The sequence below is a fragment of the Triturus cristatus genome, chromosome 10, assembly GCF_964204655.1.
Source record: "Triturus cristatus chromosome 10, aTriCri1.1, whole genome shotgun sequence".
Classification (NCBI taxonomy): domain Eukaryota; kingdom Metazoa; phylum Chordata; class Amphibia; order Caudata; family Salamandridae; genus Triturus; species Triturus cristatus.
In genome coordinates, this window is record NC_140593.1 from 797,654,845 (window position 1) to 797,680,837 (window position 25,993).

The window sequence follows — 25,993 nt, forward strand, 5'->3', positions numbered from 1 at the left end:
GAAGACTAGTGGGTTCAGAGGAAAGGACAATATGGAAGTCCTGCTATCGGTGGCAAAGCAAAGAGTGGCACAGAGGAGATTTTATGAACCAGCCCCTCACAACTCAGAGGAAGACTCATCTACACTTCTAAGCAGTCCTCTTCCATCTCTGGTAAGTTCTCAACTCGGCTTCTGGGCACTTTGTGACGGCTTCTCTGGACTAATTAACTCTCTGCGATCATTCATACAGGTAAGGCAGCAGCAGGTGGGCAGGCCAGTAGAATATAGGATCCCTTCGGGATTAGTCCAACCTTGGAGAGTTGTGGAGTTCACAGCAGCAATGTCAAGGAAGGCTCCATCCAGGCCAAGGTAAATGCAGGTCTGGTCACAGTGAGGTCCTTTAGATTGGAGAAGCGTCAGGGCCGGACTGGGAACCACAACCGGCCCTGGCAAAGTGTTCGGCTGGCCCCCTCCCCCCCCCTGGGCCCCCAGGGGCCCAAAACGGGCCCCCACCCATGTGGTGCACCGGGGGATTGCCCGGTGCCCGCTACGGCCATTCCAGCCCTGAGAAGCGTACCTCCTAGTTTGAGGCAGTTGCTCAGCCGTAACACAGGTCATAATCTGTACATTCTCAAAGTTCAGAATCCCGACCATTGAAGGCAGGGGTGTATTTCCTGGCTCTAGAGCTATTGCTAGGATGTGCAGACTTGTACTGTTGTCAGTATGTATTGCTGTTCTTGGTGGCTACCTGCCACTGAGCAGTTAGCACACTGCATTCTCTGCTTTTCTTTAAAGATTTGTTTATAATAGTTAGAAAATACCTTGAGCTGATAAAGATTGGGCCGACCCACATCATCTGCTCCAGAAGCAGCATCCATTCTCAGTTTTCTCACTGCTTTAACACAAACAGGAGTACTCCCTCTTTCAGCAACTAAACATTAAATGGGTCTATGGCAATTTTCACTATCATTTTTAGGTCTCGCCTATGCAGTGCGTAAGCGCTGCGGTTGGAGTGACCTCTTGGAATCGTTCCAGGCTTTATTGGAAACTTGTGCATGTTTTGCACTGTTCCTAATGAGCCCTCGTGCATGTGTGGCGTTTACCTTGCGGGAGCGAGCATCGGCGTCATCTGTTTGCAATTATCTCCCTGCCGCTGCTCGCTCTCGCAAGGTAAACGCTGTACATGCCTTCAGCGTCTACAGGCCCAGGGCCTTTAATCCGGCCAAACGGTCCGACATGATTCAGATTGAGTTAATGGTCATTGTGCCTTTGGGAAGGGAAACTTCAGGTTGTTTTATTTGTGGAGGCAGCTGCCGCAAAACACTACCAAATAGTTGTACACCCGCCCAAACTGCATGGAACGGTTTGAATATGTGCTAGGATATTGTGGCTTGCTTGTATTGTAACAGTATAACCCCCTCTCGTCGCCCTTCTTGGAAGAGCAGCGCGCCTTGTCACGCTCCAGTGTCATGCTGATATTTCATCCTCAGCAACGGAGGAGACTTGCTCTTGTCATGAATAAATCACTTGACGAGATCTCGAAGACAACCGGTAGCACCGATCCATATCCAACCCACTCTGCAATGTGCTTCATGTGCACAGCACTGGGATCTGTTTACGAGCCCTTCTGCACTACCCTCGTGCCGGCACCTCTTAAACACCGTTGAAGAATCCGGTGTGGAGAAACTTAATGCTTGACGTCTTTCTCACTCTGCCATGGTTGGCTTATTAAACTTAATCTTTGAAGATTTTCAAGCTAGTTTGGCAACTCTGTAACAGAAAGGGTCATATTGTCTCACATACACAGGTAAAAAAAAATACACCCTTTGGACTTAAGCCATTCATTTCATTAAAATGATTTATTTCTATATTTACAAACGATATGGATGGGACCAGAGGTTAGATTTTAAAGTCTTACAAATAAATCCTAACAATCGCACATTTACAGGGATGCATTTTAATGTCACAAAATAATTTACCGCTTTAAGGAAAACTGCTTACTGGTGCTTCATTGGGAGTGACCACGCATTGAATTCGTAAAAGGCTGTGCATAATGCATACAGGTTAACCACAAAGAACGTCCACACCTGTCCTGCATCAAAAATGAAATGCAACTGATCGTCAACTGCAAAGTGACGGAAGTGCACACCAGACAGGTCATGCTGGACGCAAGGTCCCACTCAGTAGGTTGGAGCAAAGTTTGGTGCTGTAGGAAAGGGGTCTTAATCCCACTCACAAAGCAACCATAAGGGTTTTACATCTACACACGTGCAGCGCGGGGACAGTCCTACACAATGCCATGTCTGAGAAACTGGAAACTTCAGAATTGATGAATGTTTACATTTTTTTTAAATGTATTTATTTTCTGGTGTGGGTACCTATATTTATATACTCCAACCCCACCCTATCTTTCCAGTATTTGAGAACAATTAAAAGCCCACTGGCAACTGAAGTAAATATATCCAACCCCTTTAGATAATAGGAAACCTACAACCACCGAGCCGTTGATTCTGAGTGACATCGACCTGACCCAGCAAGAGCCGCACAAAATAGGGATCTGGGCATCTTCTAACCAACACAAACACCACCATAGCAGCCCCGAAAGTCATACCTTTGTCACTTTATAAATGCATTCTACCCATGGGTTGTTGCCTCTATATAGTCGCGTAATTCCTTGGTGACTTACAATATCCTTGTACTTTACAGTCTGAAGAGGACTTTATTCCATATACAAACAAGCATTTGCAAAGCAATAGGTCTCACATTTGTGAGAGTTAGAGCTCTTGGCATTGACAATGTTTTTTACTTTTGTCTTTTTATTTGCAGTTGAGTAATTTTATTTGCATAGGGCTATTGCCGTTTGTATGACTGTGGCGTGGAGAACATGGAAATAAGTTTATGAGGGAGGAAAGACAAGTGATAATGAAGAAAAAAAAAGTATTAAAACAAAATGAAAACAATTATAGATAATGCAAGATTAAGTAAAGCATGTGAAATGTAAATGGAAACAAAAAGCTCTTCACAAGGAACCAATTTAGCTCCTTAAATAATTTCAGAGAGAAGAACATCATGGGTCAGGCGATCAGGCCCCCTTGTGTTCACTGCTGAGCTGCTGGTTGCAGAAGTTGAATAGATCTGAGGGAAATAAACATATTTCCAAACCGTCCAGTCACTCTGCAAGGCTAATAGAGCTAAGGAAGAGTCAGTGAAAAGTGGATTCAAGAGTGCAGGGGTGGAGGTCTAATTCCAGGGTAGGCGATTCATTTGCTTCTAAATTCTAGTGTCGTATTTACGTTATGTCCAACTCCTAACCTCTTGGTTAACATAGCGTCCTTAATTGAAATGACATTAAGAGGTTCTTATCTATCTGGCTTTTTTAGGGTTCATCCATTATATATATTATTGCTCATATTTATTCTTTATATTAATTATTTATGGTTCAAGATGGGGGTTTTTGTGTTTTTTTGTATGTATTACATGTTGTAATACGTGAATTATTTTTACTCTCTCTCTTAAATTAATTTAAAAAATTGAAAAAAAAACAAAAAAGCATAGCGTCCTTAAACAGACTAGCCCTGAAGTGGCAGTTCTAACTTCTATCTAGGCACGGATGCCAAGTGAATTTGTACGCTCGCCCTTTGATTGCACGCTGCCTGCATTGAGCACTTAGCCCCACAAGATAAATAGCAACTTTGCTCTAGTCTCTTGTCGCCCCTTCACCATGTCACGAGTCTGACACTCGGTGCCAGCTCTGGTGTCAGGGATAGATTGTTCGGGAAGAATGTGAAAGCATTCCTTCGTGGCCCTGTCCATTCACATGCACAAAGTCCATCCTCTCAAATATTTGCCTGTAGAGACAGCGTTTACAAACTGCCATAACCTGTTCTACACCACCACCAGCCCTTAAGACAAGCACAGTCTGTGTCTAGGCAGTAGACTTTAATTTACTAAATGCTTGTGTATATATATATATATTTTAAAGCAAATAACTTTTTAAATTCATAAAGTACAGAACCAAACTGTTCACCAATGTATTAAACGCAATATTTTTGGAATCCATAACAATTGTTTTTTGTTTATTAAGCAACTCCACTACTTTTAAAAGTACGGACAACAAAAATTCTCAACTGGTCACATAATAACTTTGCTCCATATGACACAATTACACGATTACAATTTAAATAAATGTGAATGTCTATAATGTGCATTGGCTTTATAAATAAATATTAACTTTAACTTCAACTTCCTTTCAGCACATGCATGATTTCCTTTGAAACTGCATCGTTTTTTTCGCTTTGTTCCCCTAACCACCTTTTACACTCATTTATGCTCCCTCTTAAATAATATAAAGCACCTTCTTCCCAGCTGAAATACGTCTGTGTGTCAAGTCTTCCCACACACGCCATATAACAGTGGCTTGGCTAGGCGGAATTAGGGGCATATTATCAATAGACGGTGATAAATATCGCAAAGCGCGCTTAGCGCTTTTTTATTTATCGCCGTCTATTGCTGGAATTCATCGCCCGGTTAGCGCGTTATTAACAACGCGTATCACCGAGGCGATAACAATTCCAGCGATAGCGGGGATATCGCCGTTTTCCAAGGAACAATGCTGGTTTTCCAGCGATGTTCCGTGGAAAACAGCGATATGGTTGATGTTAGGGCCCTGTGGTCTTAGCCCCACAATCCACCTCCCATGTTAGGTATGCCTTAGTCAGGAATTTAACAGATGTTAAATTCCTGCGTTAAGGCCGAGTTAGCGCGAAAAGATCAGCGCTACACCGGACGGGCCTCGTTGTAAATATCGCGAAGCCTTGTTAGCGATATTTTACACTGAAGTTTTACGAGGCACGCCTACCTTGCATCTCATTTGCGATGCGAGGTGAGGCGGAAAGAAACCGGGAGCTAAGGCAAGGAAACACGCGCTAGCGTGTCCTTGTTAGTAAAGCGATAAAATTATCGCCGCTTTTCACCCGAAAACGGACGCTAAGGCGGCGATAATGTTATCTCCAGCCCTTTATAATATGCTCCTTAATCTTTTGTTTTCTGATGTCTTTTTTTGGGTGGATATATGCATACTGTTTTTCAATATGTTGAAGCTTCGCATAGGTAAATGTTTGCTTGTTTTCACATTTTTGTTTTGGGTGGGAGCTAAATATGTTCTGCTTTTCTAATTTACTTTGCCTTTTGCCTACTGTGGTTACATTATTTGCATATTTTCTGCAAGGGGGAGCATTGTTTTTAGCTTCGTTCACTCAACAATATATTACAGTCATTGTTGCAATTCATTCTCGTGTCAGACACAGTGCGCCGCCACCTTCAAAGCTGTATTTTGTTTGTGTTACCAATTTAACCATGAACGGCAGATGCCATAAAGCTGCTTCTTGGCCCATGACCAAAATAATAACACTTCTGTGTGCATGATGTTGGAGCTTGGGCAGCACTTTTACTGCCTGTCTCTTGCTTCAACAATCCAAAGTGACGCAGAAGAGGGAAGGTACATGATTTTATATGTTCCTTCATGATACTTTGCAGTCACACAGAATTTTATAGTGCTGTTCACGTGCATGGAGGCATTTGTCTTTCTGTCTGTGTATTAAAAACCCTTGGAATGTGTCCATAGATGTTTCCTCAGGCAAGCATGCATTCCTGCATCAGACTGCATGGCCCAGTGTCTATTAATTGTATAGCTCTTCAATCCCTGAGGGCACATCACCGGTAATATTATGCTGCATAGCTAAACACTTATAAGGTCCCAAAGGGGATACCTGTTGGCTATGCCAATGCTTGTTGTTTACAAATATTGTGGTAACCGTGATCACTGTTCTCACAACAGAGGTTTCTGGTACCGGAGGTCATTGGACTTTAAATATATATTTGGAATGGGAGGCAGAAGGCATCTTGCCTTTCTGCAGCCACACTACACCCCAACAACTATTGATAAGCTACCACAAGCTAGGACCCACAGTAAAAGGTTTGAGGGTTCAAGAGGTTACACGCTCAAGATGTTCAGGGTGGGAAACCAAATTTAGGGGCTCTCTTCTCTCATGTGACACCATAGATGTCCCTCTGGAGCACTGGGACTAATATTTAGGGGGATCTTTGGATCATCAGTGAGAGCTTAATAGCAAAATTACAGAGAGAGGTCTATGAAGGGGAAGTAGAAATTGCTATGACTGAAGAACTGGTCATACAGCTGAAGACCGCTGGATATACAGGGCAAGGGAGTTAAACACATTGAGGCAGGGGAGGGGTGACAGAGGAGCACAGCATGAGCAAATGAAGTATGGAGGCTAAGAGAATGAGAAAGACTCACCAGCTTAGTGATTGGCCAGGCCTTAGTTAAATGGATGATTGTTAAAATGAAGAATTAGAAATGATGTCTTGGCGCTAAAATTGCGAAAAGGCAGCGTATGGTAAACGTCTGTCTCCAAAACTTGCAAGCAACATTTATCATTTTAAAATTATCCTAATAAATACTGGAATTGAAATGCTGACTTCTGAATACCTCACAAGCAGGACTTCACTGACAGGATGGCTTTGAGGTCAGACGATTTGTTACCTGAAATATTTCTCTTATGACTAAGGCACCTGTGTGCTTCCGCAAGGCTCTGAAACCAGCACTATACTTTACTCAGCTACCACCCCCTCCTTAAATGTTGTGTTTTTTTATGTCTCAAAAACACGCCTGAGACGGCGAGGCGCCTCTGAAAGAAAAGTGTTGCCTGTCACTTCCTCCAGTCTCTCATCGGCATTCCCAGAGGTGAAGTGCTGTGTGCTCTTCGGCTGCTCTCCTCCCTGCACCTGAACCACACTCAACGCAACAGGTAGGACAACTTTTAACCAAAATATTAAAACCAGTCTGAGTCAAAACACATCTATGAAGTGGAGGATAGTAAATTATTGAAACATCCTGATTTGCCAGCCTTACTCATCAAGACAATTTTTTCATCCTGTGTTGGGTCTGAACCCTCAATATCACAATCAGAATATCCAGGGCACAGAATATAGAGAACAAAGTATAGAAACTGAAATATCGACAGGTAAGTAAGCCTAGACGTTCACTCCACGATATGTACCTACGCGGTACATATATATTTAAAGTACATATACTTTAGGGTACGTAGGTATGGAGTTAGGAACAGTAAATTTATACTTTCCTATATGCATGTATCTTTTGATATTTTTTTCATTGATATCCTGTCCACTATTTTCTTGTAGGTCTTGTAGTTTCCTGTAGGTCGATATTCAGTAGAAAAGCCCTGCCTTGCAAAAGGTTGATAGAGCCGAATAGTGGTAAAGGTGAATTGTTGTCGTTTTTCATCTATAAGAGTGTATTGAATAAGGTTAGTGGCGTCCATCACAGATCACTCCACTATCTCCAAAGATAACAGGTAAAACACGAGAGTACAATTTATTTTCTCTAATTTTTCTAAATTTCACCTGCAGGGATGCTTGGGAATTTTGTTTTGAACAGAAGCGACACAGTGGAGCAGCTGTTCGTAACAGATTAATACCTCTACTGAGCACGATGTTAAAAAATAGTTCTGTGGTTGTGGCACGCGCTGCTCTGGCAGCTTTGCAGGCTCTGAGAATGCCCTTTTAAACGGCCATATGCTTTACATCGGAGAAGAGCTGCCTGATGAGATCAGATGATGTTCAAGCAAAGTAAACCAAGAGCTATGATTTGAACAATGCGAGAAGCCAGCAGCCCAGGTGAAAGGCTGGTCAGGTCACGAGCATAATTGAAGCAGCTGTTTAAAGCTACAAAAAGGGAACCTTGCTTTTCTTTCTTCTGCCATATTTTCCGCTTAATAGAGGAAGCAGAGAGAAGATGCTTATTTATTCCCCCATTCCTTTAAGGAAAAGCTATGATATTTCTAAATGCTTCTAAATATTCTGATTTACTGCAGCTTTTACTATTATTTTTTTTTTTTAAAAGGACTTGCGTTGAACTGTTTCCAAAACATGTTTGCAACAAATGTCTAGCAGGTTTTTTTATGTTTTTATATTTGTTTATTTTTATTCTTTATGTTTGCAAACATGCTCGCTCTTTCATTAAGAAAAGCAACGCAGCAAGGTTTTAAGTGGTTTGTGAGTATGGCCATGTATTGTATGAGATAAAGTACCCCCTGGTTTGCATGATAAGGATATTGCAACTTGCAAGCCACCTCGGAGTTCCATAACCTTATAAAAGAACTCCGCCTTTGACCATGTTCCTTTATAAATGTATGGAACAGTGACTTGCAATATCCTTATAATGTACAGTGGGGGGTACTTTATCCTATTTTAACATGCTGAGGCCACACATATATATATATATATATATATATATATATATATATATATATATATATTGTACCAATCCTGATTCAAGGTATGCAAAAACAGGCGCTGACACCGTGGGACAGTATGTCAAAGAGAAATATTTATTCCAAAGGATCGCCCAGACGCGTTTTGACGGATAGAACCGCCTTGTTCACTACATCTGGTCTCTCTTCAGTGTTGCTTTTATTTACATATGCGTGGCACAAACTACCTTGGTTGTCACAGCAACCATCTCTCTTAACAAAAGGCATAAAGGAAATACCATATATAGCTTTTCAGTGCGTTTGCAATAAAACAGCACCTACCAACTAAATGAAAAAAACTAAAAATACTTGAAATCCTAAGGAAACATATTTTAGACTGTTGTTAATAACACAACATAAATGCAAATTAGGTATCAAAGCAGGGATAAATGTGAGTATATTGGATATAAAGAGGACCACAGGTGAATTACAAAACAAATGTATATATTTACAGATCAACGCAGAATAGTAGTATAATACTCTAATGCATTTATAGATCGCGTTATTTAAGTTGCGTTTTTATGTTTTGCGATTTTTACTGTGTGTTTTTAAGAACACATGGAGAAAGGATGCTTTGCCATGGATTCCACTAATTTCAGGATACCTATAACCCTGATGGTGTTTATACACAGTACTTCTTTTCACAGCCCAAGTGGACAGGTGAAAAATGTTTTTAAATTTCTATGTCATATGTGATTCGTATCGTGTGGCCTCAGTTAGGTCAATAGAAATATATGTGAGAAATTATATAAATGGTGCATATACTCCATAGTGAAAAATAAATAAAAGAGGATATGTGCCTAACAAAAATAAATGTATTAAGTTAAAGAGAAAGAGATCCACATGCTGCGGATTGGATTAAAAAGCGGGAACAGCAAAAAGCATTTCAGTAATGTTAACAGGCTTATTTAATTTAAAGATGTACATTTAAAGCCTCATCAGCATTCATCCCATTAGGGATTTTGCAATCCAAGAGTATGATATACCTGGATTCCAGTCTTCACAGGTACAATTGTCTATTTCCTCCCCTTATATTTTTGGCAATGCTGTCAATCACAAGATAGGAAAGTTCCTCTGTCTTGCCCCCTTGATGTGAATTCATATGTCTCGCTACTGGATACGCTGAGTCATAATTCAGGATGGCTCTCAAATGCTGTAGTATCCGGATATGTATGGGATGTATCGTACTACCCACATACATCTTGTTGCAGGTGCAGCGAAGGACATATACAGCGAAATCCGTCTTGCATGAATAACATCCACGGATTTCAAAAGGGGTTTTTCTAAGGGGAAGATGAATAGTTCTAGTGTTTACACCATGTTTGCAGGCCTTACATTTTGAGCACTTCTGAAAACCTCTCTGAGGTTTGAGCCAACTTCCACCTTTGTTATGTACAGGTGCGTTGCAGACAAGTTCTTGGCGCATACTTTTTGCTCTCCTGAATGTAAGTTGTGGAAACTTAGTACTTTATCCTATTTTAACATGCTGAGGCCACATATATATATATATATATATATATATATATATATCCATCAAAAAACCAAGTTCCACCTTGCATGGAGACGCCATCACAGTTGGACATATCACCTCATTTATTGTGGGCAGCAGGGAAAACAGGTAGCACTCCACCACAGAAAATCGCCAAACATGTTTCGGGCTCCATGCCCTTGCTCACTGGCTGCAACACCAAAGTCCCAACAGCTGTGAGGACTATAACTCATTAACCCCGCCCAAGTGGGACGTCACTCTGCCAAATTGCATTATGGGGTAAGTAGTCCTTCATATACCATAGTGGATGCTGTCAGCGCTTCGTGTTGAAAATCATTCCCAAGTGGGTCCTAAGGCAGGGAACCACCGCGTTGCCTGCTGATACGAAGACCCCACAATACCGGCATGTCCATCCCCTCAAAGTGCCTCGATTTCCATGCACCAAGGTCCGCTGAATAGCGCGGCAGGGCGTCTCCGCGGCGAGGCGCGCCGCTATTAATGTCCATCAAAAAACCAAGTTCCACCTTGCATGGAGACGCCATCACAGTTGGACATATCACCTCATTTATTGTGGGCAGCAGGGAAAACAGGTAGCACTCCACCACAGAAAATCGCCAAACATGTTTCGGGCTCCATGCCCTTGCTCACTGGCTGCAACACCAAAGTCCCAACAGCTGTGAGGACTATAACTCATTAACCCCGCCCAAGTGGGACGTCACTCTGCCAAATTGCATTATGGGGTAAGTAGTCCTTCATATACCATAGTGGATGCTGTCAGCGCTTCGTGTTGAAAATCATTCCCAAGTGGGTCCTAAGGCAGGGAACCACCGCGTTGCCTGCTGATACGAAGACCCCACAATACCGGCATGTCCATCCCCTCAAAGTGCCTCGATTTCCATGCACCAAGGTCCGCTGAATAGCGCGGCAGGGCGTCTCCGCGGCGAGGCGCGCCGCTATTAATGTCCATCAAAAAACCAAGTTCCACCTTGCATGGAGACGCCATCACAGTTGGACATATCACCTCATTTATTGTGGGCAGCAGGGAAAACAGGTAGCACTCCACCACAGAAAATCGCCAAACATGTTTCGGGCTCCATGCCCTTGCTCACTGGCTGCAACACCAAAGTCCCAACAGCTGTGAGGACTATAACTCATTAACCCCGCCCAAGTGGGACGTCACTCTGCCAAATTGCATTATGGGGTAAGTAGTCCTTCATATACCATAGTGGATGCTGTCAGCGCTTCGTGTTGAAAATCATTCCCAAGTGGGTCCTAAGGCAGGGAACCACCGCGTTGCCTGCTGATACGAAGACCCCACAATACCGGCATGTCCATCCCCTCAAAGTGCCTCGATTTCCATGCACCAAGGTCCGCTGAATAGCGCGGCAGGGCGTCTCCGCGGCGAGGCGCGCCGCTATTAATGTCCATCAAAAAACCAAGTTCCACCTTGCATGGAGACGCCATCACAGTTGGACATATCACCTCATTTATTGTGGGCAGCAGGGAAAACAGGTAGCACTCCACCACAGAAAATCGCCAAACATGTTTCGGGCTCCATGCCCTTGCTCACTGGCTGCAACACCAAAGTCCCAACAGCTGTGAGGACTATAACTCATTAACCCCGCCCAAGTGGGACGTCACTCTGCCAAATTGCATTATGGGGTAAGTAGTCCTTCATATACCATAGTGGATGCTGTCAGCGCTTCGTGTTGAAAATCATTCCCAAGTGGGTCCTAAGGCAGGGAACCACCGCGTTGCCTGCTGATACGAAGACCCCACAATACCGGCATGTCCATCCCCTCAAAGTGCCTCGATTTCCATGCACCAAGGTCCGCTGAATAGCGCGGCAGGGGGTCTCCGCGGCGAGGCGCGCCGCTATTAATGTCCATCAAAAAACCAAGTTCCACCTTGCATGGAGACGCCATCACAGTTGGACATATCACCTCATTTATTGTGGGCAGCAGGGAAAACAGGTAGCACTCCACCACAGAAAATCGCCAAACATGTTTCGGGCTCCATGCCCTTGCTCACTGGCTGCAACACCAAAGTCCCAACAGCTGTGAGGACTATAACTCATTAACCCCGCCCAAGCGGGACGTCACTCTGCCAAATTGCATTATGGGGTAAGTAGTCCTTCATATACCATAGTGGATGCTGTCAGCGCTTCGTGTTGAAAATCATTCCCAAGTGGGTCCTAAGGCAGGGAACCACCGCGTTGCCTGCTGATACGAAGACCCCACAATACCGGCATGTCCATCCCCTCAAAGTGCCTCGATTTCCATGCACCAAGGTCCGCTGAATAGCGCGGCAGGGCGTCTCCGCGGCGAGGCGCGCCGCTATTAATGTCCATCAAAAAACCAAGTTCCACCTTGCATGGAGACGCCATCACAGTTGGACATATCACCTCATTTATTGTGGGCAGCAGGGAAAACAGGTAGCACTCCACCACAGAAAATCGCCAAACATGTTTCGGGCTCCATGCCCTTGCTCACTGGCTGCAACACCAAAGTCCCAACAGCTGTGAGGACTATAACTCATTAACCCCGCCCAAGTGGGACGTCACTCTGCCAAATTGCATTATGGGGTAAGTAGTCCTTCATATACCATAGTGGATGCTGTCAGCGCTTCGTGTTGAAAATCATTCCCAAGTGGGTCCTAAGGCAGGGAACCACCGCGTTGCCTGCTGATACGAAGACCCCACAATACCGGCATGTCCATCCCCTCAAAGTGCCTCGATTTCTATGCACCAAGGTCCGCTGAATAGCGCGGCAGGGCGTCTCCGCGGCGAGGCGCGCCGCTATTAATGTCCATCAAAAAACCAAGTTCCACCTTGCATGGAGACGCCATCACAGTTGGACATATCACCTCATTTATTGTGGGCAGCAGGGAAAACAGGTAGCACTCCACCACAGAAAATCGCCAAACATGTTTCGGGCTATATGCCCTTGCTCACTGGCTGCAACACCAAAGTCCCAACAGCTGTGAGGACTATAACTCATTAACCCCGCCCAAGTGGGACGTCACTCTGCCAAATTGCATTATGGGGTAAGTAGTCCTTCATATACCATAGTAGATGCTGTCAGCGCTTCGTGTTGAAAATCACTTTGAGGGGATGGACATGCCGGTATTGTGGGGTCTTCGTATCAGCAGGCAACGCGGTGGTTCCCTGCCTTAGGACCCACTTGGGAATGATTTTCAACACGAAGCGCTGACAGCATCCACTATGGTATATGAAGGACTACTTACCCCATAATGCAATTTGGCAGAGTGACGTCCCACTTGGGTGGGGTTAATGAGTTATAGTCCTCACAGCTGTTGGGACTTTGGTGTTGCAGCCAGTGAGCAAGGGCATGGAGCCCGAAACATGTTTGGCGATTTTCTGTGGTGGAGTGCTACCTGTTTTCCCTGCTGCCCACAATAAATGAGGTGATATGTCCAACTGTGATGGCGTCTCCATGCAAGGTGGAACTTGGTTTTTTGATGGACATTAATAGCGGCGCGCCTCGCCGCGGAGACGCCCTGCCGCGCTATTCAGCGGACCTTGGTGCATGGATATCGAGGCACTTTGAGGGGATGGACATGCCGGTATTGTGGGGTCTTCGTATCAGCAGGCAACGCGGTGGTTCCCTGCCTTAGGACCCACTTGGGAATGATTTTCAACACGAAGCGCTGACAGCATCCACTATGGTATATGAAGGACTACTTACCCCATAATGCAATTTGGCAGAGTGACGTCCCACTTGGGCGGGGTTAATGAGTTATAGTCCTCACAGCTGTTGGGACTTTGGTGTTGCAGCCAGTGAGCAAGGGCATGGAGCCCGAAACATGTTTGGCGATTTTCTGTGGTGGAGTGCTACCTGTTTTCCCTGCTGCCCACAATAAATGAGGTGATATGTCCAACTGTGATGGCGTCTCCATGCAAGGTGGAACTTGGTTTTTTGATGGACATTAATAGCGGCGCGCCTCGCCGCGGAGACGCCCTGCCGCGCTATTCAGCGGACCTTGGTGCATGGAAATCGAGGCACTTTGAGGGGATGGACATGCCGGTATTGTGGGGTCTTCGTATCAGCAGGCAACGCGGTGGTTCCCTGCCTTAGGACCCACTTGGGAATGATTTTCAACACGAAGCGCTGACAGCATCCACTATGGTATATGAAGGACTACTTACCCCATAATGCAATTTGGCAGAGTGACGTCCCACTTGGGCGGGGTTAATGAGTTATAGTCCTCACAGCTGTTGGGACTTTGGTGTTGCAGCCAGTGAGCAAGGGCATGGAGCCCGAAACATGTTTGGCGATTTTCTGTGGTGGAGTGCTACCTGTTTTCCCTGCTGCCCACAATAAATGAGGTGATATGTCCAACTGTGATGGCGTCTCCATGCAAGGTGGAACTTGGTTTTTTGATGGACATTAATAGCGGCGCGCCTCGCCGCGGAGACGTCCTGCCGCGCTATTCAGCGGACCTTGGTGCATGGAAATCGAGGCACTTTGAGGGGATGGACATGCCGGTATTGTGGGGTCTTCGTATCAGCAGGCAACGCGGTGGTTCCCTGCCTTAGGACCCACTTGGGAATGATTTTCAACACGAAGCGCTGACAGCATCCACTATGGTATATGAAGGACTACTTACCCCATAATGCAATTTGGCAGAGTGACGTCCCACTTGGGCGGGGTTAATGAGTTATAGTCCTCACAGCTGTTGGGACTTTGGTGTTGCAGCCAGTGAGCAAGGGCATGGAGCCCGAAACATGTTTGGCGATTTTCTGTGGTGGAGTGCTACCTGTTTTCCTTGCTGCCCACAATAAATGAGGTGATATGTCCAACTGTGATGGCGTCTCCATGCAAGGTGGAACTTGGTTTTTTGATGGATATATATATATATATACATATATATATATATATATATTATCTACTGGCGGTCGCCAGTAGATATTTATAGTTAGGACCGTGTTTCCATAGGAAATCTCAAAATTCTATTTTGAATAACTTTGGCGCCGGTTGACGAATCCTCACGAAATTTTCAAAACTAATGGGGCGCTCCGCTCAGCTCCTACCCTGAAAGTCTCGGGGTGATTCGTCAAGCGGGGGCCGAGAAAAAGGGGGGGTCCCAAAATCCGTTTCCCCATGCATTTTTCCATAGGACCTTTAGTCGCAGCTACAGTCCGAACGGCTGAACAGAATTACGTGAAATTTGGCAGAGAGGTAGCCATAAGGTCAAGGAAGTGCCTTTTGCAGGTCTGGTGTAAATCTGTTCAGTATTTCCTGAGAAAATAGCAGTTAAAACCATATCAATATCTATACGCGCGCACAGTGCGCGCACAGTGCGTGCACCCTGCCGTGCGCGAGCGCAATTCTTATTGGTTGTTAGATGTCGGTAAACATTCGAATCGGTCGAAACCAGGAAGTGTCGGCTGCCATTTTGTCTCTCGCAGTCTGAGGGGGTGAAAAACAAAGGTGGAGAACGTGAAAAGGGGGCAGGGTGGACAGTTCCTGACCCCCTAGCCTTTGTTAGGGGGTCACAGAAGGACCCCCTAGGGTGAAAAAACATTTTTATTTTAATTTTAAATTTCGCCGGGTGCTCGCACGGTATAAACCCTAAAAAAAAAAAAAGTTATAAATACATAACTTAGCATTTAAAAAACCGTACAAATTCACTTAAAAAACCATAGGTTTCACACACGTTATAGTTAGGAATTAGCATTTAAAAAACCTTGCAAATTCACTTAAAAAACCATAGGTTTCACACATGTTATAGTTAGCTGGACATTTCACTCGTAAAAAACCAATGAAATTCCCCCGTTATAGTTAGTGCAGGCAACTATAACTCACGCGACCGCAATCCTCTGCTGATGACGTCAGATATTACATCACTGATGACATATGTGTCTTTCTGAAAAGTAAATATTTGTAATATATGTATAGCTAAAGAATAATGGAAGAAGACATGGGTAAATAGGTGTCTAAATACAGTGATGTAATATCTGACGTCATCAGCAGAGGATTGCGGTCGCGTGAGTTATAGTTAACTGCACTAACTATAACGGGGGAATTTCATTGGTTTTTTACGAGTGAAATGTCCAGCTAACTATAACATGTGTGAAACCTATGGTTTTTTAAGTGAATTTGCAAGGTTTTTTAAATGCTAATTCCTAACTATAACGTGTGTGAAACCTATGGTTTTTTAAGTGAATATATATCCAACTTTCCCCTGGCTCGAAATGCCTCACACTTTGACCATAGGATCCCTGGTGACTAGGCACCGTGTCAGCCGACGCTGGTATAGTGAGGTTTGCACGGCAAAATGGATTTTGAACATTGCACTCCCCCGACCCTGCATTAAGTTATATTTTACTGATTATGTGTGTGTGCACTTAATGTAATGGGTTTGACATTTGTGGAAGAAGTGATACCTTTACTGCTACGCCTTTTGACTTCGAGAAGTTCATTAAGGAGCCATGATTGGGAGCACGGCAGCATAGCTGAGGTTGTATTTGCATGTGCCAGTCAAGCAAGGAACAATGCCAATTGCCTTCTCGACCGGGAGGCGAGGTTTTCATGGGACCATGTGAATGCACTATTGGTTTCCGAGGCTTCAGACTGACTGGCATCTGTTATAGTTTTCATACAACCGAAATGCGGCATTGTGGGACGTGTAGTCCTGTGAAGTTTTTGCTGTGTAAATAAGGGACTGCAGTGGTGTTTTTTAATCACAATTACTCTGTTGATTTATATTATTAGTTAGACGCCTCTGCGTGACCCATCAGTTCAGCGCATGCTGCAACATATCCTCACATTAGCCGCCGTTAATGCTTTGAGTGGCCTCCCAATCCGATCAAAGGGATAGTCAATTGTAATTACTTCCATTATTTTGTTGCACTATAATCGCGCAATTCATTAGACTGTTATTTAGGAATGTTTTAATTTATTGCACGGGCCTAAAAATCATGATTTAAGAGACTTTGAAAGCATTTAAACCACGAGTGAAGACCTCAGGTAATTAGGGTGGGTTTATTGACGCATTATGCAGGTTATAGGTGCATATCATTGCATCAGGTACAATGCATTTAGACCACCATGATTACATGTTGATGTTATAATTTTCTTTATACAATTGTTTTTTTTTTTTTTACCATCCTTTGTGTATATAACACATATAATTCTTATTTATTTGTATTTACATATGAGGGCTCGTGCTTCCTGGGAGTGTGTCTTTTTAAATTTCCAAAACAAACAGTATGTTTTCTGTGTCTATACATTCATGTAGACTATAAGTGGTTTTAACAAAATGGCGATTACTAGACTGACGAAGACTGCTGCGACAGCCGAAAACGCGTTCTCTCTGTGCTACTGGGTCGGAGGAGGCTCAATGAAATAAATGCCTTTTAACCCAGCACTCTTCGTGTGCGTGCCCTTTTCTGTGAGGAGTAGGGTTGGATCGTATATATATTTATATATATATCTAAATATTTTTATATTTATATACATATATATGTCACAACCGGTTCACTTCTGCCGGGTCCCCAGGCGCTCTGAGAGGTGCATAGCCATCGCAGTTGAACCAAACCACAATTTAATGAAAACAAAACCTCAGAGGAAGTAATTGGTCGCACTCCAGCAGGCTTCTTTTCAAAAAGTCTTAATTTATTCTTGAATCATTTTTCTTTTACAGCCACAAAAACACAGATCAACCCACGCGTTTCGGTATATCCATATACCTTGGTCACGGTTGGTTTGTCACATGATTAATTACATTTTTAAATGAAACCCTTTGCAGGAAAAGCTGTGACATCATTTCCTGCTTTCTACCAGGATTTTCCCAATGCTTCTTGGGAACTGTAGTCCCCTTTCTATTAATTAATGTATCTACATTTTTATTTACAGCTAATGCATTCAGGAGTTATATTATGTTCATTCCCATTCATAAAACTATGCTTAATTATATGTTTAAACATTAAACTGTGTATATGCTAACATTTATCTTTCATATTGTGCTTCCCTGTCCCACGCTGTTTCCTGTATCCCTGATACTTTAGGGGCAGTGGCTGCCAAGAGAAACATATGTATTTTTTATATGTATATTATTTATCAATTTACAATAGCCCTCCAGTGGGCATTTGTGGAGACATCGCACTGCCTGTGCTTTCAAGGTCTCCTACATTTTACTCTCTTTCTACCCTCCGGTGGGTGATCCCCAATTTTGGCATGCCATAACTTAAGCTTCATATACATATAATTAAAAGCAGAGAAAATATCCATCCTGTTGCATTGCTTGAGGGTGGCAAACAGTTTTTACAGGTGTATGTAATGTTCCACTGACTGGTTCAAACCAAAAGGTGACATAGTTCTGAAATTTAAGATATGTCAGGACTCCTTTTGTCAAAAAATCTTCTCCCTGTTACCTCCTCGTTAATTTGCCAGTATGGTCTCAATTCCATAAAACTTCAAAGATTTCCAATTTGCATTATGATATATCTCCATGTGTTTTGCCACAGTGTTGTTCCTATCTTTGTTTTTCCTGGCACGTACGTATTCCAGTATACGTTTTTTTAAGTCACAAATGGTACTGCCTATATACTAAAGCATACAGGGGCACTCAATTACGTATACCGTATATTGGCTTTTGCATGTTATCAGGTCTCTGATCTGCCAGATTTTATTGTTTGCCATTGTGACTTCTGTTACTGGTTTCGCAATTTCACATACTTTACAATTGTGGCATTTAATAAAACTCTTTGTATTAAGCCATGTTTCCTTCTGTTTTTTGCTTTAAAATGGCTGTGCACTAACCGGTCTTTCAAGTTCCTGGCTCTCCGGTATGTTATTATTGGATGGGGACCCATTTTTTTGCCAATAGTTCCATCCATACGAAGGATTTTCCAATTCTTTTTTATTATTTCGGCTATTTCTTTGGACTCTTGACTAAAGTCCATAATGAGTCTTATGGGTTCCCCGTTAGTTGATTCATCAACATTTCTTGGTGCCAGGCATTCTTCTCTTGGTTTTTCATTTGCTCTATTCCAACATTTATTTATGATGTTTTTACTGTATTTTCTATCCTTGAATCTTTTTATTGTTCTTGCACTGTGCTTTTTCCATTCCTCCTCCTCACTGCAGATTCGCCGCAGACGGAGGAACTCCCCGTATGGTATACTGGAGATGAGGGATGGCTGATGAAAGCTTGTTGCCTCCAAAGTCGCATTAGTTGCCGTGCTTTTTCGATGTAATGTAGTTTCCAAGCAGTTGTTTTTTACATAAATTTCTGTGTCCAGGAAATTAAAGAACTACTACAGGAAGTAGAAAAGTATTTGGAGTCACTCAAATTAAATCCTGAAATGACCAAGTTTAAAGAAGACTTAGAACGGCAAATTGATAAACATGAAGAAATTGTCAGGCAGCGCAAGCACAATAAATTTGTACGGGACACCATTGATTATGCGGAAGGGCGGATCTTTACTTTCACACGGAAGTTTGATCCTTTCAAACAACAAGGACCAGCCAGTAGTCCGGCTGGTACATCAAGCAACTTTTCCTCCCTGGTCTCCACTGATCCAAGTGAAGGAGACTCTGAAGCCCCAATTGACAGCGCTAAAAAGGTTTTTTTAGGGGATATGCGCCTTGTTCTGCAACATCGTCAGTGGGGACAGAATCAAATGTCGCAACGACAACCTCAAGGAAGAGGGAGAGGGAAACCGTGGCAGCAAAGAAAACGCAACGGTCAAAACGAAGGGGACGGAGAAGCAAGCACTTCATCCGAAAGGATTGGTACGAAAACCCAAAGTATGAGACAAAGGAACGATCAATGAAGGATGATCTTCAGGTAGTAAATCTCTCACAACGGGAGCTATCCCCCACAGAAATCTCATTACTAAAACGGGGCATTCATTATTGCCCCATACAAAGAATGGACTTAGCTCAAACAAGGATAGATCCTTATCTATACATGCGTAAAATAAAACTGGCAAAATTCTTTATTGAAAATCAAAATAAACCTAAGCTAACAATAACATTGCCGAAACCAACATCAACACTCTTGGCAAAGGAGGCAAAGGATTTTTTGACATTGCTCAATTTAAACGCAGAAGAAGGAGAAGAAATCTCCTTGAAGACAGCATGCCCACATCATCAATAAATGTTGGAATAGAGCACACGAAAAACCAAGAGAAGAATGCCTGGCACCAAGAAATGTTGATGAATGAACTAACGGGGAACCCATAAGACTCATTATGGACTTTAGTCAAGAGTCCAAAGAAATAGCCGAAATAATAAAAAAGAATTGGCAAATCCTTCGTATGGATGGAACTATTGGCGAAAAAATGGGTCCGCATCCAATAATAACATACCGGAGAGCCAGGAACTTGAAAGACCGGTTAGGGCACAGCCATTTTAAAGCAAAAAAACAGAAGGAAACATGGCTTAATACAAAGAGTTTTATTAAATGCCACAATTGTAAAGTATGTGAAATTGCGAAACCAGTAACAGGAGTCACAATGGCAAACAATAAAATCCGGCAAATCAGAGACCTGATAACATGCAAAAGCCAATATATGGTATACGTAATTGAGTGCCCCTGTATGCTCAAGTATATAGGCAGTACCATTTGTGACTTAAAAAAACGTATACTGGAACACGTACGTGCCACGAAAAACAAAGATAGGAACAACACAGTGGCAAAACACATAGAGATATATCAAAATGCAAATTGGAAATCTTTGAAGTATTATGGAATTGAGACCATATTGGCAAATGAACGAGGAGGTAACAGGGAGAAGATTTTGCGACAAAAGTAGTCCCGACATATCTTAAATTTCAGAACTATGACACCTTTTGGTTTGAACCAGTCAGAGGAACTTTACATACACCTGTAAAAACTGTTTGCCACCCTCAAGCAATGCAACAGGATGGATGTTTTCTATGTTTTTAATTATATGTATATGAAGCTTAAGTTATGGCATGCCAAAATTGGGGATCACCCACCGGAGGGTAGAAAGAGAGTAAAATGTAGGAGACCTTGAAAGCACTGGCAGTGCGATGTCTCCACAAATGCCCACTGGAGGGCTATTGTAAATTGATAAATAATATACATATAAAAATACATATGTTTCTCTTGGCAGCCACTGCCCCTAAAGTATCAGGGATACATGAAACAGCGTGGGACAGGGAAGCACAATATGAAAGATAAATGTTAGCATATACACAGTTTAATGTTTAAACATATAATTAAGCATAGTTTTAGGAATGGGAATGAACATAATATAACTCCTGAATGCATTAGCTGTAAATAAAAATGTAGATACATTAATTAATAGAAACGGGACTACAGTTCCCAAGAAGCATTGGGAAAATCCTGGTAGAAAGCAGGAAATTATGTCACAGCTTTTTCTGCAAAGGATTTCATTTAAAAATGTAATTAATCATGTGACAAACCAACCGTGACCAAGGTATATGGATATACCGAAACGCGTGGGTTGATCTGTGTTTTTGTGGCTGAAAAAGAAAAATGATTCAAGAATAAATAAAGACTTTTTGAAAAGAAGACTGCTGGAGTGCGACCAATTACTTCCTCTGAGGTTTTGTTTTTTTATATATATATATATATATATATATATATATATATATATATATATATATATATATATACATACACACACACACATACACACACACACAGGTGAATGTTCGGCAAGTGGAGAGTGGTTTTATCCTCCCAGTGGGGCTTTGCTCATCCTGCAAGCCAGCCCCCTCACTAGGATTGAACTGCAGCAGGGAGCTGGGCACTGTGGCTTTTGCCGAGCAGTGCCGGACAACAATGTTTTAGCAGATCGTATCACACCAGAATTGAGCTTCAGTATTACTGAGCAGCCTTGGCCCCACAAACATTTATACGATTGATGAGGGATCCATTCCAGCAGCAAAAGTACAATAAGTTGGTGATTTCAAATGAACGTGGGTGCTGAATTTGAAGGAATCTTGGAGATATGATCGTAATCCTTCTCTCACTAACAAGATGCACAGACTGTTATTAATAACTGTTTCGTTCAGCGTGCTTAAACAGCCTTTAGCACACTCCAAGAGTTTCTGCATTGCTCGATGTTCTTGCTGGTACCATAGACCGTACTTCATAAAATAATAAGGCTCGAGTTTTCAAAGTGTTTATGAAGAGCGTATTTCATAACTTCTTCCTACTTAGCTTGGAACGACATGAACTGCGTTTACATATAAATTATATATATATATATATATATCACCTACTGGCAACCACCTGTAGGTATTGTGTTGCCAGTAGGTTTGGATTATGTTTCTATAGAAGATCTTTTTTGACTTGCCTATATCTTTTGCGTCCGTTGACGAATCTTCACAAAATTTTCAAAAATAAGTGGACCCAGAAAATCTTGGTGTGCTTGGAAAGTTTTGGGGCGAACCGTCAAGCAGGGGCTGAAAAAAAAGGAGGGGGGGTTAAAAAAAGTGTTTTCCCATGTTACTTCCCATAGAGTCTGTAGATACACCTGCAGCCCGAACTGCACCAAATTTGGAGGAGAGCTAGCTTTTGGTCCGCAGATTGTGCTTTTTCTTATTTGGAGTAAGTCCGTTGGGTAGTTTGGGAGATATTAAAGGAAATCCAAATTTGTAAATGTGTGGTTGCGAAGTCTTCACAAATAACGACAAGCTCATGCAGAGCTCTGATGGTCTGCCAACATTTCAAACAGGATGTATCAAATCAGGTGTTTGTTAAGCGCAACTACTCACCCGTAAGTGTCTCAAGGCGCTGGGGGGGGGGGGGGGGGTACGTCGCAGGTTCCATTCCATCAAGGAGGGGGTCTGTCGAAGAGCAAGGTTTTGAGGTTTCTTGCGAAGATGGGGAGCGATGTTATCTGTCTCAGGTGGAGTGGAAAGTCGATCCAGGCTCTGGCCGCGCAGAAGGAGAAGGAGCGGCCTCCCAATCTGGTATTTCTGGTGCGGGGGGACCACGGCGTAGGAGAGCTGGGCTGATCGTAGGGTCCTTTGGGGTGCGTGGAATTTGAGTCGGCTATTCAGGTATGCTGGTCCGGTGTTGTGGAGGGCCTTGTGAGCGTGGGTTAGCATCTTGAAGGTGACTCTAGCTTCAATGGGGAGCCAGTAGAGTGAGCGCAGGTGCTGGGAGATGTGGCAGTGTCTTGGAAGGTTGAGGACCATCCTTGCGGCAGCGTTTTGGATGTTCTGTAGCTTGCGGGCGAGGTTTTTGTTTATTCTGGCATAGAGTGCGTTGCCGTAGTCGAGCTTACTGGTGACCAGGGCATGAGTGACGGTCTTGCTGTGTTCGAGGGCGATCCATTTGAAGGTCTTACTTAGGAGGTGGAGGGTGTGTAAGCAGGAGGACGAGATGAGTTGATTTGGCAGTCCATTTTGAGCTCTGAGTCCAGGATGATTCCCAGGTTGCGTGTGTGGTCCGTGGGGGTGGGCAGGCTTCTGAGGGCGGGAGGCCACCAGGTGTCGTTCCAGGCATTTGGGCTTGGGCCCATGATGAGTACTTCCGTTTAGTTGGTGTGTAGTTGTAGGCAGCTGTTTTTCATCCATCTGGCGACGGCTTCCATGCCTTCTCGAAAGTTGTGTCCGGCAGTGTTGGGTTCGTTGGATAGGGTGAGGATGAGTTGAGTGTTGTCTGCGTATGACACAATGTTGAGTCCGTAGGTTCTGACAATGGGGGCGAGCGGAGCCATGTAGATGTTGAAGAGCGTAGGGCTGAGGGAGGATGCCTGGGGGACTCTGCAGGTGGTAGGTGTAGGGTCAGAGAGGAAAGGGGGGAGTCTGACCCACTGCGTTCTGCTGGAGAGGAAGGAGCGGAACCAATCGAGGGCCTTGTCCTGGATCCCTGCATCATGGAGTCTGCGTATTAGGGTGCGGTGAGAGACTGTTTCGAATTGGCAGCCATCTTGGAACTCGGCTTCAAAAAACAAAAGGGGGCTGGCATAAATACCTTGACCACAAGCCTTGGTCTTGGGGTCTCTCTGGGAACCCACCACAGCAAAAATGCATTTTTTTCCACTGTGCTTTTTGTAAAAATGTGCGAATATTGCTGGAATAAAAAAAGAAAAACAAGTACAGTCTCTTAATAAAGCCCCCGGGTGCACCGGTTCCTGGGGGCATGTGGAATTTATTTTATAAAAATTGAGGGGGCACACAGGGCCCCCCTGAAAGGATTTCATAATGCCCCAGGTACCACCATCTCCAAGGGGCCAAATACTTTTTAAAAATTAAAGAGGGGGGCCGTACCACCCTGGGCCGGATAAGGCACAGGGACCACCACCTCCCTGGGACCAGCCCGTGAAGATCAAAGGAAAGGGGCAGCGTGGCCCCCCTTCTGGAGCCTTTAATGGCCCTTGGGACCACCACCCCCCCAGAGCCAGCTACTGCTATGTCCAGGGATGCCCACCACTGGGGCATAGCTTTTGGCTTTTGCTTGGAGGGAGCTGACAGCTCCTGCCAATCAAAAGCAAACACTCAGCTTCTAGCAAGTGGGAGCTGCCAAAGTGCTCCTGCTTGCTGGAAGGAGAGGTTTCATCTCTTTCCCTGCCCACAGACATGTGGACAGGGAAAGAGATGAAACCATTGCTCTTGCACACATGGAGATGCATTTCCAGCAACTTCCTGTGTCTAATAGCAATGCCAGCTGCTGCAGGTGGTGGGGAGTCGGCTGGGCTAAGGGGTCCTTGAGGCTCCCCCATGGTTCTATAGCACATTGGGTGCTCTGGGTGTGACCAGAGCACACATGGACACATGACCAAGCCCCGGGGGATGGAGTCTCAAGGGCCAAAATCGACACTGTGAGGGGGGCCGCCCCAGTGAAGTTTGGCTAGCCCCAGGGGAAGGAATCCCGAAACCAGTGTTTAATATCAGCCAGACCTCAGTGGTTCAGTGTGGGTGATCAGTGGTTCTAGGCTGATAATGTTAATAAACAATACAAAAACGTGGGTAGAGGGTCTAAGAGAAATTTTTAAAGACCGGCGGGATAGATTCCCCACAACCAATAATATATCAACCAAGTTATCCGCTGGTCTGCCGAGTTTAGGACAGCCCTAAGGCACAAACAGTACAAGAATGAGACTCCTACTTAAGCATGGGGGAGTTCTTTCAAAATGACGGAATCCCATCATCCACTGAGGTGGCATGCTTCATCATCTGGGATCTCCTCTTGGTTGCAATTCCTAGTGCAACCAAGGGCTACAACCATCTCAGTGTGAGGGAGGAGCTCAGGGATGTTTTATTGATCAGTTTGTCGGATCTACTAAGATCCACTTGATGCAAAGCATTGTAAGTATTTAGGGTGATGGTTGCAGTGCAAGTAAAGGTGAAGTGAAGAGGGATCTAAAATTGGCTACAAAGAGGAAAAAAGGGTTTATTAGTTAACTCTTGGTGTCAAGGTTAAAAAACAGTGCATGTGCAGTTTAAGAAATATTAGCTGCACTTGTCCAAAAAGCAGGTCTACATGTTTCAGCCATGGTGATCACATTCAGATTGCGGCCTTCCTCAGGACCTACATAGTAAATGCTACTGCAAAAAAGTGTGATACAAGTGACAATAGTATGGTTGGAATAAATACAACCTACAGAAAACAGTGGTCTCGATTGCAAAAATTCACAATGGTGTTTGTGTCACCCGTGAGTTTACGGGTGAACACCTCACCTGTGAATTTTCGCAATTGAGATCACTGGTTTCTGTAGGTTGTATTTATTCCAACCATGCAACTGGCTCAACCATGCTCTTCTAGTGCCCAGGTTGGTGGAGAAAGACTGAAAATGGACTTGATGGTGGAGGAACCTCAGCGTGTCCATGGTGCTTTCTCGTGACCGGCCCTGGATCAGTGCTATAGTTACTCTCTCTTATTGTCATTTGTATGGAGTTTTCGATGCCTGGTGGTTTGTAAACAGGGAGCATGTATGACAACAGGGTCAGAGCAAACAGATGGGAGCGCCATTTTAAATACCCTAAGTATGCAATTGCCCAAAATACATAGCCTCACTCTCAGACGCACTCACAGACCCACACAAACACTCACACACTCACTCACACACACAGGCACTCAGAGACCCACACAGCCACTTATACACCCGTTCTCAAAGGGGACAGATTATAGTTAGGATAAAACAATTAGCAATTAAAAAAGACATAGACATTCACTGTAAAAACCAAAGGTTATAGGG

At 43.8% G+C, this 25,993-nt stretch overlaps 1 protein-coding gene across 2 annotated transcripts in view; it reads left to right on the forward strand.

Moving 5' to 3' along the window:
• Window positions 1–6,655: 6,655 nt before the first annotated feature.
• The window catches only part of LOC146790014 (cell death-inducing p53-target protein 1-like), a 216,950-nt gene continuing 197,612 nt past the window's right edge, over window positions 6,656–25,993 (forward strand). For both annotated transcript variants that reach the window (XM_085628329.1, XM_085628330.1), the window contains exon 1: window positions 6,656–6,806. The gene's annotated coding sequence lies outside the window, so the exon portion shown is untranslated. The remainder of the gene's footprint in view (window positions 6,807–25,993) is intronic.